The following is a 12,241-nucleotide window of genomic DNA, read 5'->3' on the forward strand; positions in this document are numbered from 1 at the left end:
AAGTCTATTATATTTGTATGTCTCATTTATTTTTATGTATTACTTTATTTTATCTTAGCAAAAATACCACATTGCTCTCTGGCCAACATGTAACAGGAAGAAAAGGTAACTAATACAGATCGAGGACTCACAAAGATTGGCATGTGCCACGTGCCTTCGTTTACATTTTCTCATTTATTTCTTAAGGCACTCTGATAAAGCAGACATTATTAATCTCTCAGAGAAAGAAGCATAGGATTTAGAGATGTTAACTTACTTGCCTGAGGTTATACAACCAGTAAGTTGCCAAACACAGATTCAAACCCAGGCCCTTTTGACTTCACAGTTCAGACTTTCTTTCTGTTACATCAAACTGCCAAAGGAAAACACATTCAAGCTGCAAAAGCCATCATCCATCTGTCAAACTTGGAGTGTGCCTGCTCTAGCATGTGTGTGTTGTCGTTATGATAAACAATTCCAACAAAGGAGAAAAGGGCCAATTGAGTCCAAACACCAAAATATCTTTTATTTAGAGATTTTATTTTAGAATAATATGCGAAGAAATTCTTCTTTCTAAGGGGGTCATTTCATAATAAATGTTTATTTCCTTCTGGTGTTTTAGTTTGGCTTACCTCGAGTCAGATCAATCAGGAAAAAATGCTTCAAAGAAAGTCACAGATGGAAGCAAAAAATACACAGAAAGAAGAGGATTGGAAAGACCCCGAGCAGCAACCTGATAAATCCCCTGATGTCCACCAGGGACGACATGAAAAGCAAATGTTTCTTGATGAATACCAGTTTCCTGGAAGGGGGCAATTATGGTCTTCTCTTCCAGAAAGTTACTTAGAAAAGCCAGCATGACCCCGCTTCAGTCTCCTGTGAATAAACTCTGCAAGACGTCCGGGGAAGCATACTCTTATATGAAACTGAACAATCCTGTGGCAATTAGTTTGATGGTGAATCTGAGTCTTAGGGGAAAGGGTCCTGCGTTTGTAGGAGAAATAAACATGATTGGTGTTTTAACCGTTCATATCACTTGCACATGTATATTTTACACACCACTGAATTCACAGTCGCCAGAATTCAAAACTGAGCACTTCTGTCCATGTATGTCTCTGTGGTGTCACTCTAGCAGAGAGACAAAAAACCTCAGGGGAAAAAAAGTGGCTTATTTTTCTATTGTCTTAATATAGAAAACTCCCTGCAATAAAGGTATTGAGTTAAAGAGGAAATCATTCGGCAAAATTTATGAAGAAAAATCAGTTTGATAAACCTATGGCAGCTTCAAAGTCAAAGTGCTCTGGCTACCTGACCCAAGTTTCAGCATGGGTATTGGTAACATCTATAAGTGAGACCTTATCAAAAGCAATTATTGGCCATAAAAAGTAATCAAAATCATAACCTACCGAAAATCAGCTTATGTTTTATTTTCATGTTACCAATCTGTACAGCACCTGAGTCTTCCTCGCCCTTAAAAAAAAAGCTATAACAAATACTCCCTATCTGAAATTCTATATAATAAAACCCTAATATGCTAAGTGTCTGGTTATTCAGTTGTCTGTTCAACCAATCAAAGTGTAATATGCTAATGATATGCTAAGGCCGCTCAACTGCTCGCTATGACATGCACTGACCACCAGGGGGCAGACAACCAGTTGACCAGTCTCTATGACGTGCACTGACCACCTGGGAGCAGATGCTCCAACTGGTAGGTTAGTTTGCTGCTGGGGTCTGGCTGATTGGGACTGAGCAAGACAGGCCAGACATGGCCCGGAGCCCTCCTGCAGTCCCACCCCAGCTGGCCAACCTCCCACGTCCCTCCCTGGTCCATACACCGGTGGGGTCCCTCAGCCTGGCCTGTGTCCTCTTGCAATCCGGGACCCTCTCAGGGGATGTCAGAAAGCTGGTTTTGGCCCAATCCCACTGGTGCACAAATTCATGCACCAGGCCTCTAGTATATATTATAAAAGCAGTTTCTATGCAAAAGGAAACATCTATGTGATTTATTTTGAAGCACAGCAAAAGGTCCACATGTCCCCAAAAGACATAATCTTTTCTCACACACTACTCTTCTCAAACTAAGAAATTAACTGTAATGGCACTTCTTTGAACTAGGACATAATATATGTTAATTTTACACACACATACATACCTTTTCCTTTCAGAGCAAAATTTGAGGGGAAATACAAAAATCATGTGTATTTCAACAGGGGGAAGGAAACAATTTGCAACATCCATGGGGGGAAAAAATCAAATAACTAAATAACAATAAGATAAAGATGCCAGAAGATATGACAATAGAAATTTGGAGTAAAGGTAAATTTTTCTAACATAATTAATGTAGCTCACCTTACTTAGAAAGATAAATAATGTATGCAGAGCTCTTTGAAATCCTTGAAAAAGAAGTCACAGAAATATAGAAAATAATTAAGACTACATCTGCTAGCACCAAAACAAGTCTTGGATGAAAGCCCCATTAGTTCATTCATATCAGTAGACTACCACTTAGTAAGACAAAAGAAGAAACCCCCATGCAAGGCATTTGTACAAGGAGCCAAAAAATGAAGTGCAGCCTGCAAGGGCTCTGATTCCAATCAGAATTTAACCTGCGCAGCGTAAGAATCCGGTTCACATGTTTTTCATGGGCATCTTTCAAGACACTTAAAGGAGAAAGATTAATAAATTATCTCCAAACCCTGTCCCTAACATGTAGGGAATGAAAAGACTGCCACCTGTCTAGGATTTGAGTTTCAGAGGCATTTTCACTACATCAAAGCATCAGGGGACAGGCTCTGAGGAAAGGCTGACAAGATCAAGAGACTTGCATATTTTAAGTAAGACACAAAAATTACAACATAAAAAAGGATCAGAGGCCCTCTTTATTCATTCACAAATCTGAGAGCCCTTAGTGGGTTAGGCTTAAAGTTATACGTCCTGGAAAAGGTACCCTCTTGAAAATAAAGTTTAAGGAGGAACAAACGTATTTCATGGGGGTTTATACATTAATAAGACTATTCTGCAAGGTGCTTTGAGATTCAGAGATTAAAGAAAGCCACATAAAGTATTCACTTTCCCTAGTGTAATGAGAATATGAGTGACTTTTCAGCTGTTGTCAAAGAATTTTTTTCATATTTATTCTTTTCTGGTGCCATCTATACCAATAGCTCTCCCAAGAGCAATAGCATCTTACATTTAATTTAAGCCTTAAAGATAACAAAGGAATATAATATATGCTACCCTTTTTATCCTTAGATATATTCAGGCAATAGTTATTTTGACCTCAATTTAAGGCAACTAATATAACAAAAACTTTTTAGTGATTTATTCAAGGTTACACAATAGGTAAGTAGTGGAACTGAGTATCAAACACTTATCTTTGGACTGTGGGTCCATTACATTTCCTCCCATCAACCTAGATTTACCTACCAAGTAATACTATAGACAACTCTTATTTTCATTCACTCCTGATTTCATAAGGGAGACATTCTATTCAGACCTGTTAGTTGATTTTATTATTAAGGTAACATAGAATTTTCATCACTAATAGCATAGTGAAGGTGCAAACGACAACTCTTTTACATGTACCACACCAAGCAAATTGAGTGGAGACTTCAGATTGTTCCTGGATCAACCTACATGTGACCATCTTGCTAACACAAGGGAATTTCTTTATTCTAGACCTTAATGTGTGAAACTGAGTCTCAGCAAATTTCAGGATGTGTTGATGCGATCCACATGTAGTGTTATGAAAGTCTGCCCGAGCCATGGCCCCAGGGACAGGTGGTTCCTTTGATCTTTACAGTTGTAAAGGAAACATTTGGTAATCAGACTGAAAAAGTACCCTGGTGGAAAAACTGCAAGGCATTGTTTCAATGACATGAAATTCTTCTGTTTCTACCCGAATCTCATTCTTCCAGCAGTAAAAGAGTCTAAAGGAGGATTCTAGAAAAATAGAAAGCACTTCAGAGGTAACTGTCACAGTGGTTCTTGCAACAGCAATAAAAATAGAAGTAAAGGAAAAAATATCAAGAGTAGCTACATTTTTGTCATAGCTTATGACAGACATCCTCCAGAGAAGTGTATTTCAGTTAAACTTTGCTGGGTAACAAACCATCCTTAAACTAAATGATTTTTTAAAAACACTTATTCTCACTATTCTGAGGGCTTAGCTGGGTGGCTCTCTCCTGACCTCACCGCTACTCAATGTGCTATATTTTCCCATGTAGAATCAGCCAAGAGGGCCTCTAGTCAAGGTTGGAAAATAGACTTTACCTGTTGATGGGAAAAGTCACATTGCAAAAGTTTATGAACATATGGAGACATAATTCTTTGGGGTCCATTATTATAGCAATTAGTCACATGAGGGTTTTTAACCCCAACTGCACATAGAATTATCTGGGATAATTTTAAACAAATAACAATGACTGGGTCTCACTCCTAGAGATTCTGATTTAAGTGATCTGGGGTGAAGCCCAGTCTTCAGCATTTTTAAAAATTCTCCAGATCATTAAAATTAAGCCATGTGTAGCCCAGCCAGCATGGCTCAGTGGTTGAGTGTTGCCCTTTCAACCAGGAGGTCACAGTTTAATTCCTGGTTGGGGCATATGCCCAGGTTGTGGGCTCAATCCCCATTGCGTCGTGTGCAGGAGGCAGCTGATGGATGGTTTTCTCTCATCATTGATGTTTCTGTTTCTCTCTTCCTGTCCCTTCCTCTCTGAAATCAATAAAATACACAAATATTTTTTTAAAAATTAAGCCATCCTATATAATAAAAGGGTAATATGCAAATTGACCCTAACAGCAGAACAACTGGGAATGACTGGTCACTATGACACACACTGACCACCAGGGGGCAGACGATCAATGCAGGAGCTGCCCCCTGGTGGTCAGTGTGCTCCTACAGGGGGAGCTCTGCTCAGCCACAAGCCAGGCTGACAGCTTCCAGTACAGCGGTGGTGGTGAGAGACTTTCCCGCCTCCTCAGCAGCGCTAAGGATGTCCAACTGCAGCTTAGGCCTGCTCCCGCTGGCAAGTGGACATCCCCTGAGGGCTCCCAGGCTGCCAGAGGGATGTCTGACTGCCATCTTAGGCCCAATCCCCCAGGAAGCGGGCCTAAGCCAGCAGGTGGACATCCCCCGAGGGGTCCCAGTCTGCAAGAGGGCACAGGCCGGGCTGAGGGACCCCCCTGAGTGTACAAATTTTTGTGCACCAGGCCTCTAGTCTATATATAAAGAGCCAGGGGTTGTCACATCCGAAGCAACCGAATGGATGACCAAACAGACTGAGTGGGGCGACAAGGCCTGCAGGAGGGTTAGTGAAGGACAACCAAATGACTAAGCAGTAGGCTGTGTGGGGCAACCAGGCTGGCATGGGGGGCAGTAAGGGCGACCAGGTTGGTGAGGGGGAGCAGTTGGAGGGCAACTATGCTGGCAGGGGGACCAGTTAGGGCCAATCAGGCAGGCAGGCAGGTGAGCAGTTAGGAGCCAGCAGTCCTAGATTGTGAGAGGGATGTCCAACTGCCGGTTTAGGCCCGATCCCCAGGATCCCCAGGATCAGGCCTAAACCAGCAGTCGGACATCCCCCGAGGGGGTCCCAGATTGGAGAGGGTGCAGGCTGGGCTAAGGGGACTCCCCCCCATGCACGAATTTTATTCACCAGGCCTCTAGTATTTAATAACTGCTTTATATCCTGTATAGCTACCTCTCCTCTCTTTTGGTTTTTATCTGACTTAAATATTTTTCCATCTCTTAACTGTGAGTTTTAGCTGAAGTGAGTGTCTTGTAGTCATCCTCTAGTTAGGTCTTGTGTTATCTATTCAGTCACTCTATGCCTTTTGATTTGACCATCTTGATCATGCTAATGTAAATTTGGGCCATGTATATTTTAAAAAGTATTGATTAGTAAGAACTTACTAATGTCATCTTTTAAACATCATCTTTTAAACATCTATTAAAACATCATTAATTATTTTCTGGTTATTTTGCAGTTCCTTATTTTTTCTTCCTCTGTCACTGTACCCATTTATAAATTGATGATTGCCCTATAGTAGTATGTTTGGTTCCCTTCTCTTTAACTTTTGTGTAACTACTGTAGGTATTTTTGTGTGTGTGCATGTGTGTAGTTACCATGATGCTTAAAAAAATATCTTATAGATATAATAGTCTATTTTAAGCTGATAACAACTTAGCTTTGATCACATACAAAACTCTACCCTTTTACTCTACCCTCTCATATTTTATGTTTTTAATATCACAATTTACCTCTTTTGTGGATCCATTAACAAATTATTATAGCTATAATTATATCTAATACTTTTTTCCTTTAACCTTTATACTAGAGTTAAAGTGTTTGACACAGCATCATATATGATAGTGGACTATTCTGAGTTTGTCTATGTACTTTAACAGTGTGTTTTATATTTTTACTAGAGGCCTGATGAACAAAATTCATGCACGGGGGGCGGGGGGTGCCCTCAGCCCAGCCTGCACCCTCTCCAATCTGGGACCCTCAGGGGATGTCCAACTGCTGGTTCAGAACATCCCCCTCATAATCCAGGACCACTGGCTCCTAACCGCTCACCTGCCTGCCTGCCTGATCACCCCTAACTGCCCCCCCAGCTGGCCTGGTCAACCCTCACTGCCCCCTCCTCCCCCATCAGTCTGGTCAACCCTCACTGCCCCCCTCTGCCAGCCTGGTAGCCCCTCACTGGCCCTTCCTCCCCCGTCAGCCTGGTTACCCCACACAGCCTGCTGCTCAATCATTTGGTCATCCCTCACTAACGTCCCTGCCAGCCTGGTCACCCCACACAGTCTGTGCAGTCATCCTTTCAGTTGTTTTGGTTGCGACAGTTGCTTAGGCTTTTATATAGAACTAGAGGCCCGGTGGACAAAAATTTGTGCACTCAGGGGGGAAAGAGGGTCCCTCAGCCTGGCCTGTGCCCTCTCGCAGTCTGGGACCCCTCGGGAGATAACGATCTGCTGGCTTAGGCCTGCTCCCGGGTGGCAGAGGGCAGGCCCAATCCCTAGGTGCAGCCCCTGGTCGGGCTCAGAGCAGGGCCAATTGGGAGTTGGGGCACTGCCCCCTGTCATGCACAGAGCAGGGCAGATTGGGATGTTGTGATGCCACCCTCAGTTATGCTCAGGGTAGGGCCAATTGGGGGATTGGGGCACTGCCCCCTGTCACACTCAAGGCAGGGTCAATGGGAGGTTGCGGCGCCACCCCCTGTCACGCACAGAGCAGGGTCAATCAGGGGGTTGGGGAGCTCCCCCCTGTCACTCACAGAGTAGGGCCAATAGGAGAGTTGGGGCACTGCCCCCTGTCACACACAGAGCAGGGCAGATCAGGGGGTTGGAGCACTGCCCTCTATCACCCACAGAGCAGGGCCAATCAGGGGGTTGGGGCACCGCCACTGTCACACTCAGGCTAGGGCCGATGGGGAGGTTATGGCTCTACCCCATCACACACAGAGCAGGGCCCGTGGGGGGGTGGGGGGTTGGGGTGCCGCACCCTGTCACACACAGAGCTACAGGGCGATCAAGGGGTTGGGGAGCTCCCCCCTATCAGGCACAGAGGAGGGCTGATCAGGGGGTTGGGGAGCCTTCCCTTGTCACGAACAGAGCAGGGCGGATAGGGAGGTTGTGGCCCCGCCCCCTGTCACACACAGAGTTGCAGGGAGATCAGGGGGTTTCAGTGCTGCCCCCTGTCACGCTGATCCCGGTGCCAGGAGGCCTCGTGGCTCCGCTGATCCTGGTGCTGGGAGGCATATTACCCTTTTACTCTATAGGATAGGATAGAGGCCTGGTGCACGGGTGGGGGCTGGCTGGTTTTCCCTGAAGGGTGTCCTGGATCAGGGTGGGGGTCCCCACTGGGGTGCCTGGCCAGCCTGGATGAGGGGACAATGGCTGTTTGCAGCTGGTCACACACCCTTCAGGGTGGGGGTCCCCACTGGGGTGCCTGGCCAGTCTGGGTGAGAGGCTGAGGGCTGTTTTCAGGCTGGCGGGTGACTGAAGCTCCCAACTGCTTCTTTTTTCCTTTTTTTTTTTAATTTTGGGCCAGCTTAGCTCTGATTCCAGCTCTGAGGCCTCTGCTGCTGAAAGCAGGTATCTGGTTTGTTTGTGTTCTATAATCGAAACACTGTACCAACTCCAGCTCTGAGATCCCTGCTCGCTGAAAGCAGGTTTCTGGGGTTTTGTTTAGCTTCTATATTTGTTACAATGTTTCAAACTGCAAGCTCAGAGGCCGGCAAGGCAGGCGGGGAACATTGGAGTCCTCCGTCACTGAAGCAAGCAAGCCTCATGTTCGCTTCCAGCTGCCTGGCTGCCGGCCACCATCTTGGCTGGCAGTTAATTTGCATATCGCCCTGATTAGCCAATGGGAAGGGTAGCAGTCATATGCTAATTACCATGTTTCTCTTTTATTAGATAGGACTTTATGCACCAGGCCTCTAGTGGTCTATAATTATGTGTGTCATTTTCAGGCTTATCACAGTTCAGTGAGATTTAGAGTTAGTCTCTCTCTCTCTCTCTCTCTCTCTCTCTCTCTCTCTCTCTCTCATCTGAAAAAGGTTCTTCTACAGTTGTCTAAGGACCTGGCATGTGATTAATACATTAGAGGCCACTGCCTAGGACCATGGGAGGTAGCCAGGCCTTAGTGCAGACTGGTGCTAGGGTCCATGGTAAAGTCAGGAACTCACTGTACTCTCTCTCCCCAAAAGAAGGGTACCTTTTTTCATGCTGGGCTGCTCAGGTGTGAGGAAGGAGTGATGCAATAATGTGATGGGGTACTCTTTTTACCCTCTTCTAAGCATCTTTTCTTATGTCTATGCTCTCACCTGGAAGCTTTAGCTGTTTTGAAAGTATTCTTGTGCAAGAATAGTTGTTCAAATTGATGTTTCTGAAACAGCACATAGGCTAGAAGCTCCTATATTGTTGACATCATTTTTGGGGTTAAACAATTTAAGGTGAACTAAGCCTAAGTTCTAGAGAATTAGCCAGCTGAAATACAATGAGGAGGTTAGGATCTCCAGCCTCCTGGCTAATATTCAAGGCTAGCTTTCATATTCCATGGGAAAAGAAGCAAAGGGAATGTGAGTAGAATATCCAAGAGCCATAGTCTGAATGGGGGTCAGTAAAGCAGACTGGTCACATGTGATGGAGGTTATGTAGGTTATTGAAGCATAAGACAGTGGCCTCCAATGTATTAATCACATGCCAGGTCCTTAGACAACTATAGAAGAACCTTTTTCAGGTCCTAGAAAGAGAAAGAGAAAGAGAAAGAGAAAGAGAAAGAGAAAGAGAAAGAGAAAGAGAAAGAGAAAGAGAAAGAGAAAGAGAAAGAGAGAGAGAGCCTAACTCTAAATCTCACTGAACTGTGATAAGCCTGAAAATGACATACATAATTATAGACCACTAGAGGCCTGATGTAAGAAATTCTTGCATGGAAAGGGGGTCTCCTCAGTCCAGCCTGCACCCTCTCCAATCTGGGACCCTTCGGGGGATGTCTGACTGCTGGTTTAGGCCCAATCATGGGGATCCTGGGGATCGGGCCTAAACCAGCAGTCGGACATCCCTCTCACAATCCTGGACCGCTGGCTCCTAATCACTCACCTGCCTACCTGCCTGGTTGCCCCTAACTGCCTCCCCCTGCCCCCCCGCCAGTCTGATTGCCCCTCACTGCCTCTGCGTGCTGACCTGATTGCCTCTAATTGCCCCCTGCTGGCCTGGTCAGCCCTAATTGCCCCCCACTGCCAGCCAGATCTCCCCCAACTGCCCTCCCTCTGCTGGCCTGGTCACCCCCAACTGCCCCCATCTGCCGGCCTGGTCACCTTTTACTGCTCCCCTGCTGGGCTGGTCACACCCTACTGCCCCCCTCTGCTGACCTGGTCACCCCTAACTACCCCTACCCCGCCCGCCAGCCTGGTCCCCCCATGTAGTCTGCTGTTCAGTCATTTGGTTGTCCCTCACTAACCCCCCTGCTGGCCTGGTCATAGGCAGCCATCTTGTGAGGGTGTGAGGGTCAATTTGCAGATTAGCTCTTTATTATATAGGATGGGGGGGAAGTAAGGCAGGCAGGTCCTGACAAAAGTAGTATTTCTTCTGAGCTAAGTGCTACCTAAAAGACACCCTCCTCACACCTCAAAATTCTTCTCTTCCAAGGTCATTTCATATCTCTTAATTTCAAAAGTGTTTCTTAACCACCTCCTCCCCAACTCTTCCACTGGCAGTTGAGTTCTTTGCTCTTTACCATCTCATTCCCATGACATGTAAGCTATAGAATTTGGGAATGGGAAAAGAATACAGAGCCCAGAGAGAAGCAGAGGAATTAGACATTAGAATAAGATAGAAAGAAAAATAGCAAGTGACCACAGGAGGATTAAACTGTGCTAATCTTGTCTGTAGAGGGTGACAGATACCTGAGATATAAATGTATGTCATAAGCTCTAATGATAATTTAGTAACTTATGGTTTATTTTGGAGGAATTATCAAGAAGGGGGGGAAATGTAAACGTTGGCTGGATTTATAACAGTAAGTTTAATAAGAATCAAGAACATTCACATACTATTTAGAAATCCATGATTATGTGGTTAGAGAAATCTTAAACTGCTACGTGTCATTCATGTGAAATTTTGGATAGATGTTTTTTGTGGGTAGGAAATTTAAGTTCAAGTTTAACTTATGAGGAAATATTGGCCAGAATTCGTAACCCTGGAGCCAAGAGAGCAACTTCAGATATGCTGGTCAGTGATGTATTTGTGAGAAATATGAAGCTAAGGAATTTTAGCCTCTCTTCTAAAGGCATAGACAGAGCTTAGCTTAAGCAAAAAGGTGAGGGTTTGTAACTTCTCATTTCTCATTTTATAACTTCTCATTTCTCGTTTGTACCCTAACTGTAATTACCTTTATTCTCTATTCTGGAGACCCAGGCTCTTCATACTTCAGTCCAAAACTGAATTCAGCAAATTTTTGCATAGAATCTCATAACTTTTCACATAATCTTCACAGTAACTGCCTAAGACAGATATGAGTTATTAACCTCATTTTGCAGATGACATAGTTGAGTTCAAAGAGGTCAAGTAATATGTCTTATTTCAAGAGGTTTATTTAGTGTTGTGACTTAATTTAAGTCTCTGATGCAAAGTTTAGTGAATTTCCCATTAAATAATGCTAAGGACACAAAGAAGATAACATGCTATTCCTACCATCACAAATATTATCTAGTTAAAAAAAACCCACAGATTAAATAACAAAATAGAACAATATTGGCACTACAAACCAGTATTTAAAAATGCCAACTAAATTATGCAGGCTATAAACACCAAGGATTCAGAGAGGAGAAGGCTCACTGGTAACTGAGAAACCACAGAAAGCTTCATGGCGGAGGCTATCATTGAGATGGCCTTAAGAGGATTTGGACAAAAAAAAGATGAGCTTTCCTGGCATAGTAAATTATATAAATAGTAACAAGTAGTTAAAAATATGCATAACATGTTTAAGGGACAGTAAGTAGAGTATAAATATAATAATATATAAATATAATAGTATAAATATAATAAATATAATATAAAATTTATATTATTATAATAAATATAATAATATATAAATATAATAGTATAAATATAATAGCTGCCATTTATTGAAAAGAAACATGGCTTAGTGACTAAAAGCATGGCCTCTCAGTACAAATGCTCAGGGGTTGAGACATAATTCTACTACTTATTAGCTCTTCACATGGTAAGTTTATTTATTTTCCTCAGTTTCTCATCTGTAAACTTAGGGGAACCATATTACCTCTTTCAGAGGGTTGTTATAAGGATTAAATAAGTTCACAAAGTATTTAGAACAGTGTCCAAGCACTATGTAAATTGAGTCAACCAAAAAAAAGTACTAAAGAGTATTGTAAATATACTATACTCCAGGCACTGTATTAAGTGCAGTATTTTATTTCATTTAATTATAATCATTCTCTAAGGGATGTATTATTTATCTCCATATTACTGGTGAGGAAACTAGAACTAAGAGAGTTAAATTTCTTAAGATCATACAGCGGGTAATTTCAAAATCTAGGTTTCAAACACAAATGCAAAACCTGTGCTCTTAACCAGTAAGCTTTACTCTCTGAGTCTAGGAAACAGAGGGAATATAAAGAAAAGTAGGCTGAGGCCAAATTATGGAGGGCCTTAAAAACATCAGGCTAAGATAAGTAAATAATATACAATAGGCAGTGAGAAGCCACTGAAAGTTTCTGGGCAATAATATGTTTTAGA

General features: G+C 43.2%; 1 long non-coding RNA gene across 1 annotated transcript in view; it reads right to left on the reverse strand.

Moving 5' to 3' along the window:
* Window positions 1–10,847: 10,847 nt before the first annotated feature.
* The window catches only part of LOC118676844, a 62,687-nt gene continuing 61,293 nt past the window's right edge, over window positions 10,848–12,241 (reverse strand). Inside the window, exon 6 of the long non-coding RNA XR_004974230.1 lies at window positions 10,848–10,986. This is a non-coding gene — a long non-coding RNA (uncharacterized LOC118676844). The remainder of the gene's footprint in view (window positions 10,987–12,241) is intronic.

Source organism: Myotis myotis, unplaced genomic scaffold (assembly GCF_014108235.1).
Source record: "Myotis myotis isolate mMyoMyo1 unplaced genomic scaffold, mMyoMyo1.p scaffold_m19_p_2, whole genome shotgun sequence".
Lineage (NCBI taxonomy): Eukaryota > Metazoa > Chordata > Mammalia > Chiroptera > Vespertilionidae > Myotis > Myotis myotis.